The 12,313-nt window shown below is 41.8% G+C and overlaps 1 pseudogene; it reads left to right on the top strand.

Moving 5' to 3' along the window:
* Positions 1-8,936: 8,936 nt before the first annotated feature.
* LOC149217730 (kinesin-like protein KIN-14I pseudogene) lies at positions 8,937-9,563 on the top strand (annotated as a pseudogene).
* The last annotated feature ends 2,750 nt before the right edge of the window (positions 9,564-12,313 follow it).

Below are 12,313 nucleotides of genomic sequence, written 5' to 3'. Positions count from 1 at the left end.
CTGTATGAGGGGTTCAAGTGATAGATGTACTTTCCTCAACTTCTATTGAAATGGGTTGACCCCTTCTTTTATCAGAATCATATGTTGGATTATTCACGTGTCAAATGTTTTCAGATCATTGTATGTCCACGCGAACACATCTCGGTACTACTTGAATAAGCGGAAAAAGACTTGCTGCTCTTGCGGCGTCTGACACGTATTGATATTGAGGAACTTCAGATCTTGTCATGTTCCCCAAGTTGATATGTTTGTGCATCATGTTAGAACTGTGGGTTTTTCTATTTCTTGCCCCTTGAAAGCATTTCTGCAATTCATAGATATTTTCGAGAGATACCACACCCTTGGGGATGAGGTTTCCTTTCTTGTCATCAGTTACGGCTTACAGACACTGCTCGTGGTCATGTTCGTTAATCGTTGTATCCTTGAAGACATTAGCATTGGCCATGAAGTGCATTATCTATTGATCATCCTAAAAAACACGTAAGTTAGTTATGTTATTAGGGATAGAAGGCTTATACATAATTTCAATAGTAAACCTATCACTAAGCGGTGTCATCCTAGAAGTTCCGTTATATAAGGCATCGACAACTGCATTATGCATTTTTGGCACAACAATGATATTGAAAGCTTGGAAGTTAGAGATTAGTCGCCATATATCTTTTTGATAAATTTTTGGATGAGGTAACAAATAGTGTATGGCATTACATACCTATAATACCATGATTTATGAATCACCTACCACTTTGAGCGCAACAACATTGAGGCTAATGGCTTTGTGCAAGCCCAATACAAGTGCTTCATATTCGACAGTGTTGTTTGTGCACTCGAAATCCAAGTGGATTGAGATCAAGTGTTTCCTATGCTTTGGGTCTATCAATACACACCCAGCTCCAGAGCCATCCCGTGTCTTTGATCCATCAAAATACATGGTCCACAACTCATCTGTACATGGACCACTTGATGCGCTAGTACTACTACTGCTACTACTACTACTACTTTTACTAGTGTTACAATGTACTGTACATGTTTCATTTCCATTAGTTGGGCAAGGAAGGAGACCCAACTACGTGTCTAGTGGGGTTGGAGCTGGCTGTGCGAGATAACACCCCAGCTATGTTTCCAAGAGGCAGTTTCTGAACATGAGTTCCACGAAAGCCAACGGTTCATTCTCACCATTGATGGGAGTGACATTATGTTTCATGTATCTCTTGGATAACACCTAGATCTGAATGCTTTTACCCTTGTATGAAATCCATAAGTGTGACCAGTTTGTGGCAAAGTATCCATTCAACTTGCTGGACCAGTATCTGCTAAGTAGTAAGCTATACACTTCCAGTATGTCCACAATGACAATGTTGATGTATTAGTGAACATGATTGTCATGAGATAATCAGATGATCACATCCTGTATTTCACCAATGGCTGGTATGCATGTTCGATCTAGTTGGATGATCTATGCAGATGTCTTTATCCATTGTGAATTGATCCTCTTGGAAATGGAGAGTGGCATGACATTAGCTGATGCACCAGAGTCAACCAAATAGTTGTGAAAATTACAATTAAATATTTCAAATGAGAGCAAGAATGGAGAGAAAATAGAGTTTTCTTCTTCCATATAGAGTGTGTTGAGCACAATTGTGAGTGAATTGGGAGATGTGCTTTCTCCCTTGCTGGTAGAGTTTGTGTTGTCTGTGGATGTTTTTCCTAATGCGCCCAACATAATATCTTTCTGACCCTTGAGCTTAGCTAACTCAAACAAAGAGATGTTTGCACGAGGTTTCTTCATATATTCCAAAATATTGTAGTCAAGAGTGAGTAAACTCATCGAGGTGTCTGGGGTTAGACTCATGTTTGTGCTGTCTGGCAGAGTGTTCTAAAGTTTATTGCTCATGGACGTACTCTTGTTTGTAGGTGTCTTACCGGGCTTGTTTTGAGCTTTCTTCTTTGGGACGACTGGTGGATCAACCTTCCTCGTCATTAGTTTAAGATTTTCTTGCACCTCCCCAATAGTAAGGGGAGCCCCTTGACTTCTGAGATTGTATCAACCATTTTGCTTTGGGGGTTGCTTCTCGGTGTTCATTTTTTGTGTTGTGCGCAAGCATTGGTACATGTTGATCACCTGCCAAACACCTGGTGCCTCATTAGATGCAACATCTTCTTCATCATCTTCGTCTTGCAGTTGACACTGTGCATTGTTTACCATGTTTCTCATGCCGTTGAGCATCAAGTCTGCAACTTGGTTCCACTCCGAAAAAGTCCCTTCTAGGTGACAGTCTTCATGGAATGAGAAAAAATTGGAGTTTGCACACATTTCCGTCTGGAACGTTGAGCTGGATCTCTGTGTAGTTTTAGCTGGGAAGCTGTTGTTGCCTGATGACATGCTCCTCTTTTATTGTCTAGGAGGTTGACTGCTAGCAGATGTCTCGACTATTTGTTTCTTTAGTTCATACATCTCTATTGTCAAGGTTTTGACAAGACGAGTAAAGGTTTCAATGTCACTTGCTTCCTCGTCTTTCCCCTTACTTGCAGTTGCGTAGGGATTGCATCTTTGGAGTCCTTTTCTGATTGATCATACTTTATAAATGCAATCGCGCACAACTCCCTTTCCACAGTGACCGCCTCTTCACAATTTTCAAGTAATGTTGGTTTTGTAGCTTGCTTAATGAATTGCGCAATACTGGTTGGTAGTGCAGACATGTAATAGTCGACAACGGTGGACTCGTGAAGTTCTATGTCTACTGAAAACTTGTTCAAGATGCATAAAAAGCTCTGATTAAAGTCTTTCGATTTCTCTTTCGACTCCATATTGAGACTTCCTAACTCTTTGAGCAACATGGCAAGGGTATTATCATCAACAAATTTTTACAAAACATTCTTTTGAACATACCCCTGTTCTGGATGGAGTTGAAAGGAAGGCTGTGATACCATATCTTTGCTCGATCATCTAAGGTGCACAGAAACAATCTGCATGCAACGTCGTCGTACTGTACCTCTAGTGTCTTCAGTTGTAGGTATAAGTTATCCAAGTGTTCTTATGCCTTCACTGTTCTGTTAGAGTCATACTTTTTCAAAATCCTCTCTGAGCGCTTTGGCATCTTGTGCGAAGTGTTAGACTCCATCTTGCTAGTCTGTTGTCTTGGAAAAGAGGAGTGCAAAAAAATGTGCTTTAAAAGTTGTTTTGAAGATGATACAGAAAAAGACTCTGGTCAAGTAGTGAAGATTATGGAAGTGTAACACCAGATGTTTTCAACTATACAGCTCGTTCTCAAGAAATGAAGAAAAATATGCAGGAAATGCTCTCTAAGATTAACAGAACTGGACTAATGATACTAAAAGGCCTTATCAATATGTTTCTGTGAATCAGTTTGCAGAGAAATTCCAAGAGTTTTACATAGGAAAAGAACTTGTCGATGAGCTTTCAAACACCTTATGATAAGTCTGCAAGTCATAAAGCTGCACTATCCTACATTAGATATTTGAAAAACAAGTTTGAGCTATTAAAAGCATGTTTTGGCCGTGAATGGCTACTTATGAAACAAAACTCTTTCCTCTATATCTTCATGTTTGTACATATGGTTTTCGTAGCCTGCATTACAATGTCAGTTTTCATCCGGACAAGAATAAAAATCGACATGGTGCATGGAAATTACTACTTGAGTGCTCTGTTCTTCTCACTTATTATCATTATGTTCAATGGCTATGCGGGACATAACGATGACTATGGCTCGATTGCCCGTATTTTTCAAATAGAGAGACATTTGAGAAACAGAAATTATTGCAACGGATGAATTTACAATGGAGCACCCATGGAAGGATGATAAGCCAAAGCGACATCAGTTTGATCATGTTTTTTGATGGTAATGCTACCCAAGATGAAGTCTTTGAGGATACAAGGTATCTGGTACAGTCAGCAGTTGATGGATATAACGTTTTTATATTTGCATATCGGCAAACTGGATCAGGCAAAACATTCACTGTTTATGGTTTAGATCAAAATCTAGGTCTTACCCCAAGGGCTATTGGGGAGTTTTTTAAAATTCTTAGCCAGGACAGTAACAAGTTCTCCTTTTCAGTAAAGGTGTATATGGTGGAGTTATACCAGGACGCACTTGTAGATTTGCTTCTGTCAAAGAATGGAAAGAGATTGAAACTTGACATTAAGAAAGATACAAAGGGAATGGTTATGGTGGAAAATGTTACTCTTGTGACTATATCTACATTTGAAGAGCTGGAAGCTATGGTATGTAAAGGGATAGAAAGGCGACACACTTCTGGAACGCAGAAGAATGCAGAAAGTTCAAGATCACACTTAATACCTTCTATAATTATAGAGAGCACAAACCTTCAAACTCAGGTCCAAGTCAAGGGAAAGCTAAGCTTTGTTGATCTTGCGGGCTCTGAGAGGGTGAAGAAATCAGGATCAACAGGCAATCAATTGAAAGAGGCTCAAAGTATCAACCGGTCTCTTTCAGCCCTGGGGGATGTTATTAGTGCACTGGCTTTTGAAGGGCGGCATACACCCTACAGAAATCACAAGCTCACGATGCTTATGAGTGATCCACTTGGTGGCAATACCAAAACACTGATGTTTGTAAATATAGCCCCAGCAGAATCCAATTTGGATGAGACCCGAAGCCTTTTAGTGATAATAGATATCTACTTTGAATTTCTGAATAACCTAGATGCGGTTAATTTGGCACAATACCTGAAGGTTGTTTTGAGATTGATTGATGTCTGGTGTCATTGTGTTGCTGCTAGTAAGCATTGTGTACATATTGTCAACAGACATCTCTGGAACTACGTTGGTTGATTGTAAAGGGACTATGTTGGTTTCTTTTGACCATTTGAAATTACAATTCCATGCGCGCAAATATGGGGGCGAGAAAGTTACATTCCGGCTTCGCAACAGCTAAAGGCACAGACCACTTGAAATTCTCTCTCTCTGTATGTGACTCTGTCGATGGTTATGGATTCATAGTGGATCCTGTTTACACAAAACGGACTCGATATTTCTCTGAGTCGAGACAAGGTCACATGCCCCTTCAAAGAAGAAGGCATTCGAGAATGGAGAAGTCCTCTAGACGGGGTCATTATCTTTCAGAAGCTGATTCTTAAGTTTCAGTGCTGGATGAGGAAGCGAGTTGGATTTAATTCTGGCATACATTGGAAGGTTTCCAAAGGACGGATGCGATGCCTTGCTGCTTCAGCTCGCTGGGAAGAACTGAGTAACCTTTGTAAAGAGTTTTGGATTCCAGCAGAATCAACTGCACGACTGGAAATGGCCCCAATGGCTGCTAGAGCTGCTTGGAACATGGGTGAATGGGATCAGATGACCGAATATGTATCTCGGCTGGATGATGGTGATGAAACAAAACTTTGAATGTTAGGGAATGCTTCTGGTAGTGGTGATGGTAGTAGCAATGGAGCATTATTTAGAGCTGTTCTTCTGGTTCGGCGTGCTAAGTTTGATGAAGCTCGGGAATTTGTGGAGCGAGCTAGGAAATGCTTGGCCACTGAACTTGCTGCTTTGGTACTTGAGAGCTATGATCGTGCTTATAATAACATGGTTCGTGTACAACAGTTGGAAGAGTTGGAAGAGGTGCATGAGTGTCAGTGGACAGGTGATGGAGACCCTGCGGTTGCTTTTGTGCATTATCGATTCATTGTTGAGGAAGAAATTCCTGTAGTCTATGTTTATAAATTTCAGTTACAGAAATGTGTGCAAGGAAGAGGGTTTGGCAAATTTTTGATGCTTATCACACGCAAGAACCAGATGAAGGCAGTGATGTTTACTGTTCAGAAAAGAAATGTATCTGCAATAAATTTCTACACTAGCAAACTAAGATACATAATTTCCAGCATATCACCATCACGAGTAGATCCACTGATTGGAGCAGAGAAGAATTTGGCGCACATCCTTGACACCTGGCCCTTCACTTCAGCCAAAAAGACATCTGTTACCAGAAGAATAGGATTCGTATTCTTATCTATGACCTCAGTTAGTCACACAATGGGGTCTGTGCTTCAATTTTTAGTCTTTTTGGTTAGAGAATTTCGAGGAGAAAGTTGTTCTTTGTTCTATTTATTTAACTTCAGGTGAAACAGCTCCCAGGTTTTTGGGTTGATCTGTTTTCTCCTACAACAGTCTTATTTAATGTATTAAAAATCATTTGTAAAAGTTAGAGAGGGGAGAGTAGGGAGAGAGAGTTCTGAGAGCTGGTGGAGAACAGAGAGTTTCATTGTTCAGCTGTTTGACAGAGATTTTAATAAAAATGCAGCTCTGACCCCTGAGATTCCTGTGGTATGACAATTTAGCATAAGTCTTCCTTCTGTTTCATATGTAACCTGTTATGTTTTCATTTCACTTCATGATCATTTCCAATTGAACAAATGAAGTGTTTAGGTAGAATTCATAATATTTTATGCTCTGCCTATAAGTTTGTTCATATTTAATGTTTTCTTCTGTTTGACAAGGATTCATCCTCTATGCCCTTGTCAGCTCCTTAGCAGTCTTTCCATTCCATTTAATCTCAATTTGATGTTAAATTTCTTGCCTACCTTTCCTCAGGGGATAATCTGTGTTCTTGATTACATTTCTCTGCTCAAGCTGTTACTTTGCCCATGCAGCCTAGAAAAATCCCATCATTCTATTAAAAACCCCTTTTTTATCAGTTTACTAGCCTAAAATCAGTGTTCTTTATTGGTTATCTCCGCCCTTTGAAGATCTTTGTCGAGATATACCGGAGAGAGCCCTCTCCTACCCCGTAGGGCTAGCTACGAGGCTAAGTGGTTTGATGTTGCCTTGGAGTTTGCCTTTCTCAGCCTGAGGTGAAATTTCAAGCGCTAACATATTGGCGACCATACTGGGGAGAACATTCGACTTGTTGATTGTCTTTTCCCAGTACATGAAATCAAATTGCAGTCTGATGCTGATGGTGGACAGCAGTCAGACACATATGCAGGCTGAACCATTCACCTGGCGACTCCAATTCGCTCCAAACATTCCAACGCTTGTTGATCCATTCATGCAATGGTAGGGTATGTGGCAAACCCTGCCCTGTGTGAAGCTGTAGAAGAAATAAGAAATGACTTAGCAGATTCTGAATTTGATGAAGAACTTTTCAGTGCCATACTTCATTGGTTGAAGTCTCCAAAGTTCCCTTGTTTCAAAACTAGATTTTGTGAGTTAGTTGTTGAAAGGATCGAAAAGGAGATTCAAGATTTAGATGAGCAGATCCAGTCATATGATTTCCAAGACCCTAAAAAGTTGTTGGAAATCCTTCCTCCATTGAAACAAGAAATAACAGACTTGCCTACAGATGTTTACATTGACAATGTGCAGCTGGAAGTATGTATTGCAGAGTTGGGGCAGCCAACAGAGTCCGGCTTCCGTGATCCTATTGCGGCATACATGGACATGTTTTTCAGTTTGATTGACAGATCAGGCTGTCTTTTCCGTGACCAGGGTCATTACGTGCATGAAGGGCTGCCAGCAATTACATCTGTGTCCTCGCGGAAGCATTCTCAAGCGGCATCATTCTCAGGTTTACTTGAATGGTTAATCTGGCATTTTAGTATTACTTGATCTATTGTTTGTACAACAGATTAGGGTAGATGTTGTAAATAAATAAGCATCCAAAAGGCAGCATCTTGTTCCAGTTTCATTACAGTTTAGTTTGAAGTTTGCCGAATTAGTCAATTCAGTCGGTTTCCAGTTAATAAGTTGAGTCTTCAGTTGTGTTGATTTGTTGAAATAATGGACTCCATTGCCCAATGAATGGAGGCACTGTCTGCTCTCCCAAAGTTCTGCGGTTCTTGGCACCTCCACGAAGCGGCAGCTGCCATCCCAATTGGAGCCGATGTTAGACTCCATCTTGCTAGTCTGTTGTCTTGGAAAAGAGGAGTGCAACAAAATGTGCTTTAAAAGTTGTTTTGAAGATGATACAGAAAAAGACTCTGGTCAAGTAGTGAAGATTATGGAAGTGTAACACCAGATGTTTTCAACTATACAGCTCGTTCTCAAGAAATGAAGAAAAAGATGCAGGAAATGCTCTCTGAGATTAACAGAACTGGACTAATGATACTGAAAGGCCTTATCAATATGTTTCTGTGAATCAGTTTGCAGAGAAATTCCAAGAGTTTTACATAGGAAAAGAACTTGTCGATGAGATTTCAAACGCCTTATGATAAGTCTGCAAGTCATAAAGCTGCACTATCCTACATTAGATATTTGAAAAACAATTTTGAGCTATTAAAAGCATGTTTTGGCCATGAATGGCTACTTATGAAACATAACTCTTTCCTCTATATCTTCATGTTTGTACAGATGGTTTTGGTAGCCTGCATTACAATGTCAGTTTTCATCCGGACAAGAATGAAAATCGACATGGTGCATGGAAATTACTACTTGAGTGCTCTGTTCTTCTCACTTATTATCATTATGTTCAATGGCTATGCGGGAGATAACGATGACTATGGCTCGACTGCCCGTATTTTTCAAACAGAGAGACATTTGAGAAACAAAAATTATTGCACCGGATGAATTTACAATGGAGCACCCATGGAAGGATGATAAGCCAAAGCGACATCAGTTTGATCATGTTTTTTGATGGTAATGCTACCCAAGACGAAGTCTTTGAGGATACAAGGTATCTGGTACAGTCAGTAGTTGATGGATATAACATTTGTATATTTGCATTTGGGCAAACTGGATTAGGCAAAACATTCACCGTTTATGGTTTAGATCAAAATCCAGGTCTTACCCCAAGGGCTATTGGGGAGTTTTTTAAAATTCTTAGCCGGGACAGTAACAAGTTCTCCTTTTCAGTAAAGGTGTATATGGTGGAGTTATACCAGGACGCACTTGTATATTTTCTTCTGTCAAAGAATGGAAAGAGATTGAAACTTGACTTAAGAAAGATACAAAGGGAATGGTTATGGTGGAAAATGTTACTCTTGTGACTATATCTACATTTGAAGAGCTGGAAGCTATGGTATGTAAAGGGATAGAAAGGCGACACACTTCTGGAATGCAGATGAATGCAGAAAGTTCAAGATCACACTTAATACCTTCTATAATTATAGAGAGCACAAACCTTCAAACTCAGGTCCAAGTCAAGGGAAAACTAAGCTTTGTTGATCTTACGGGCTCTAAGAGGGTGAAGAAATTAGGATCAACAGGAAATCAATTGAAAGAGGCTCAAAGTATCAACTGGTCTCTTTCAGCTCTGGGGGATGTTATTAGTGCACTGGCTTTTGAAGGGCGGCATACACCCTACAGAAATCACAAGCTCACGATGCTTATGAGTGATCCACTTGGTGGCAATGCCAAAACACTGATGTTTGTAAATATAGCCCCAACAGAATCCAATTTGGATGAGACCCGGAGCCTTTTAGTGATAATAGATATCTACTTTGAATTTCTGAATAATCTAGATACGGTTAATTTGGCACAATACCTGAAGGTTGTTTTGAGATTGATTGATGTCTGGTGTCATTGCGTTGCTGCTAGTAAGCATTGTGTACATATTGTCAACAGACATCTCTGGAACTACGTTGGTTGATTGTAAAGGGACTATGTTGGTTTCTTTTGACCATTTGAAATTACAATTCCATGCGCGCAAATATGGGGGCGAGAAAGTTACATTCCGGCTTCGTAACAGCTAAAGGCACAGACCACTTGAAATTCTCTCTCTCTGTATGTGACTCTGTCGATTGATCCGGATTTAGACAAGAACGCAATAGATTACAGAGATAACCATAAATACAGAGATGCAATAACCATAAACACAGAGATGCAGCGGAAATAATGCTTTATTTCATTAATGGAAAATACTTCTTACAAACAGAAATGGAAAGAAACCAGCTAGGGCGATGGTAGCTTATCTCTGAGAAGAGATGTGGTGGCTACATGCCTCTGAACTGTTCCGAACTATGTTACAATGAGGCTCGAAGGCCTATTTATTGTTGAGAAACAATGGAAAATCCTTCACATCCCGAAACTTAACCCTAGAAGATGAAACGCCAAATTGTGGGCCCCGTTTGGGTAAATTGGTACATCAATTTCCCGGGGTCGTAACTTTGGCATACAATCTCCGTTTGACGCGTATGATAGCTCGTTAGAAAGATCTATCCAAGTACTACCACTTTGGGAGGCAACATGGGTCCATGGACCCATGTTGCCCCAGATTCCCAAAAAAACGTCGTTTAGGGCCTCAAAACGGCTCCGGAAGTTCAGGACCCGAAAAACTGCTAAAAATAGTAAACTGTGCTGCAATTTAGGAAACTGAAAAGACTGAATGAGACAATTGTGGGGGTCCAAATGGGATAGGTGGGTGGCCACCAACATCCACCTGGATCATTCCTCCCCCCTTAGGAAGCAATGGTCCCCATTGCGTTGAGTTCCTCCATCGGCTGAACTTGTCCTGCAATCTCTGATGTGTCCAATGATGGTGGGAAGCATGGTCGACGATGGTCCACATTGAACACTCGGTGCAAGCCAAGGAATGGAGGAGTGTTGTGCTTCAAAGCATTGTTGCCTGTAGCCTTGGTTCTGGTGTAAGGACCATGTCGGAGTCGCCTGAGTTTCTGATGGGTTCTGGTAAGGCGTTCTCTCTGCAGATGTAACCAAACTTTGTCGCCTACCTGAAACTTGTGTGGTACCCCTGTGGGTGAGGAGAAGTTGTTCCTGTGTCCTGTCATGACCGTATCCCTTTGTTGCTGCTGCTGCATGGAGGAACCCTTTGCGGGGGTCATGGATGTAGCAACGATCTTCCCCTTACTTTGGGAGTGAACCAGACAGATAAATTTCCTGGTCTGTGAGATGAGCTTGCTGCCTTTCTTAGCGGTGATCAAAGATGTGGCGGTAGGTGGGGCTACCTCCGGTATCCTGTATAATGAGTTATTCAAAGAAATAATGACAGCACGAGGCCTTGACTCATACACAGCATGTCGCCTCCACAAATATGGTTGGCCTAATAATACATCGCAAACATCCAAAGGTGTAACATCACACAATACCTCGTCCGTGAAGGGTTTGATGCTGTAGGGAAGGCGGCACTGCTGGCGAACTTTCAGATCTCATCCTTCGTGAAGCCACCCGATACTATACGGCTGCGGGTGCAGTGTAGTCGGTAGGCCCAACCGCTTCACGACCTCTGCTGAAACCAGGTTCTTTTGGCTGCCACTGTCGACAATGAATTGTAGCGGCGAACCCTTCACCCACATCTGTGAGTGGAAAAGACGCTCCCCTTCCTCTGGATTTTCGGGCTCATCTTTCTGGATCTTGGCGGTGGCAACAATGGCGCTGGGATCCGCATCAATGATCTGCTTCCCTTTGCCATTCCCCTTGTCGAGTTCTGGCTCAGGATCGGAACATGCATCTGATTCGGAAGCCTTCAACTCAGCCACCAGTGACTGCTTGGTCCGACACTCACTTGTGTTATGAGTGGGACTCTTGTGGAACTCACACCACTTCCCTGTGTCCTTCTTCGGCTTCATGGTGTTGTTCTTTTCTTGCGGCTTTGACGGGTTGTCTTGGGTCACCCCGCCTTGGCTTTGTCCTTTGGGCTTCGGATTTGCAGATCCAAAGTCACGCTTCTTCTGTTTGAACTTTTGCTCGATTTTGACAGCGTATCGGTACGCCGTGCCGAGTGAGGAGATGTTCAAGAACACCATCTCTTCTTGGATGTATTTGTGTAGGCAGCCACGGTATTTGAGTACCAAATGCAGCTCAGAATCTTTGATACACAACTGTGTGCGAAGGGTATGAAAAATGTTTGTGAACTCCAGCACATCTTGGTCTCGTCCCTGCCGCAGTGTGGTCCATTTGATGTATTTGTCCTCATAGCTTCCGACAGGGTAGTACTGCTCCTTGATGGCATCCCGAAAGTCATTCCAAGTGGGTGCGGCTGAAAATAGTGAGCCTGTACTTTCATCCTTCTGCTCGCAGTAGGTTTCCCACCAGTCCTTGACGTGGGGGGCTGCTTTGAGAAGAGCGAAAACAATCTTTTCCCGATTTGAAAATTCATGAACAGAAAAATACCCATCTAGCAGATTTAACCATTTATCTACGACATCTGCGTCTATTTGACCCTCGAAGATGGGGATTTCAAAATTAACTTGTACCTTAAACGGGGTGGCGTTTCCAGAGTCGCTGCTGGAAGCCGATGCGTCGCCTCTGGGTAGCCGCTGAAGAATCTGCGCAAAGCTATCCATCATCACGTTCCTTTGCCGCTTGAGTGCTTCTTCGAGCAAGATTTTGATAGGATCTCCTGCCCCCTCGTCTTTCTTCTCATCCGCCATGGGAGGCCGT

Source organism: Pinus tabuliformis, chromosome 1_1, assembly GCF_031772625.1.
Source record: "Pinus tabuliformis cultivar Carrire ecotype Pingquan chromosome 1_1, CPIR1, whole genome shotgun sequence".
In the NCBI taxonomy this organism is placed as follows: Eukaryota; Viridiplantae; Streptophyta; class Pinopsida; order Pinales; family Pinaceae; genus Pinus; species Pinus tabuliformis.
The sequence above is the reverse complement of the archived record's forward strand: the minus strand, read 5'-3'. Positions and strand labels throughout refer to the sequence as shown.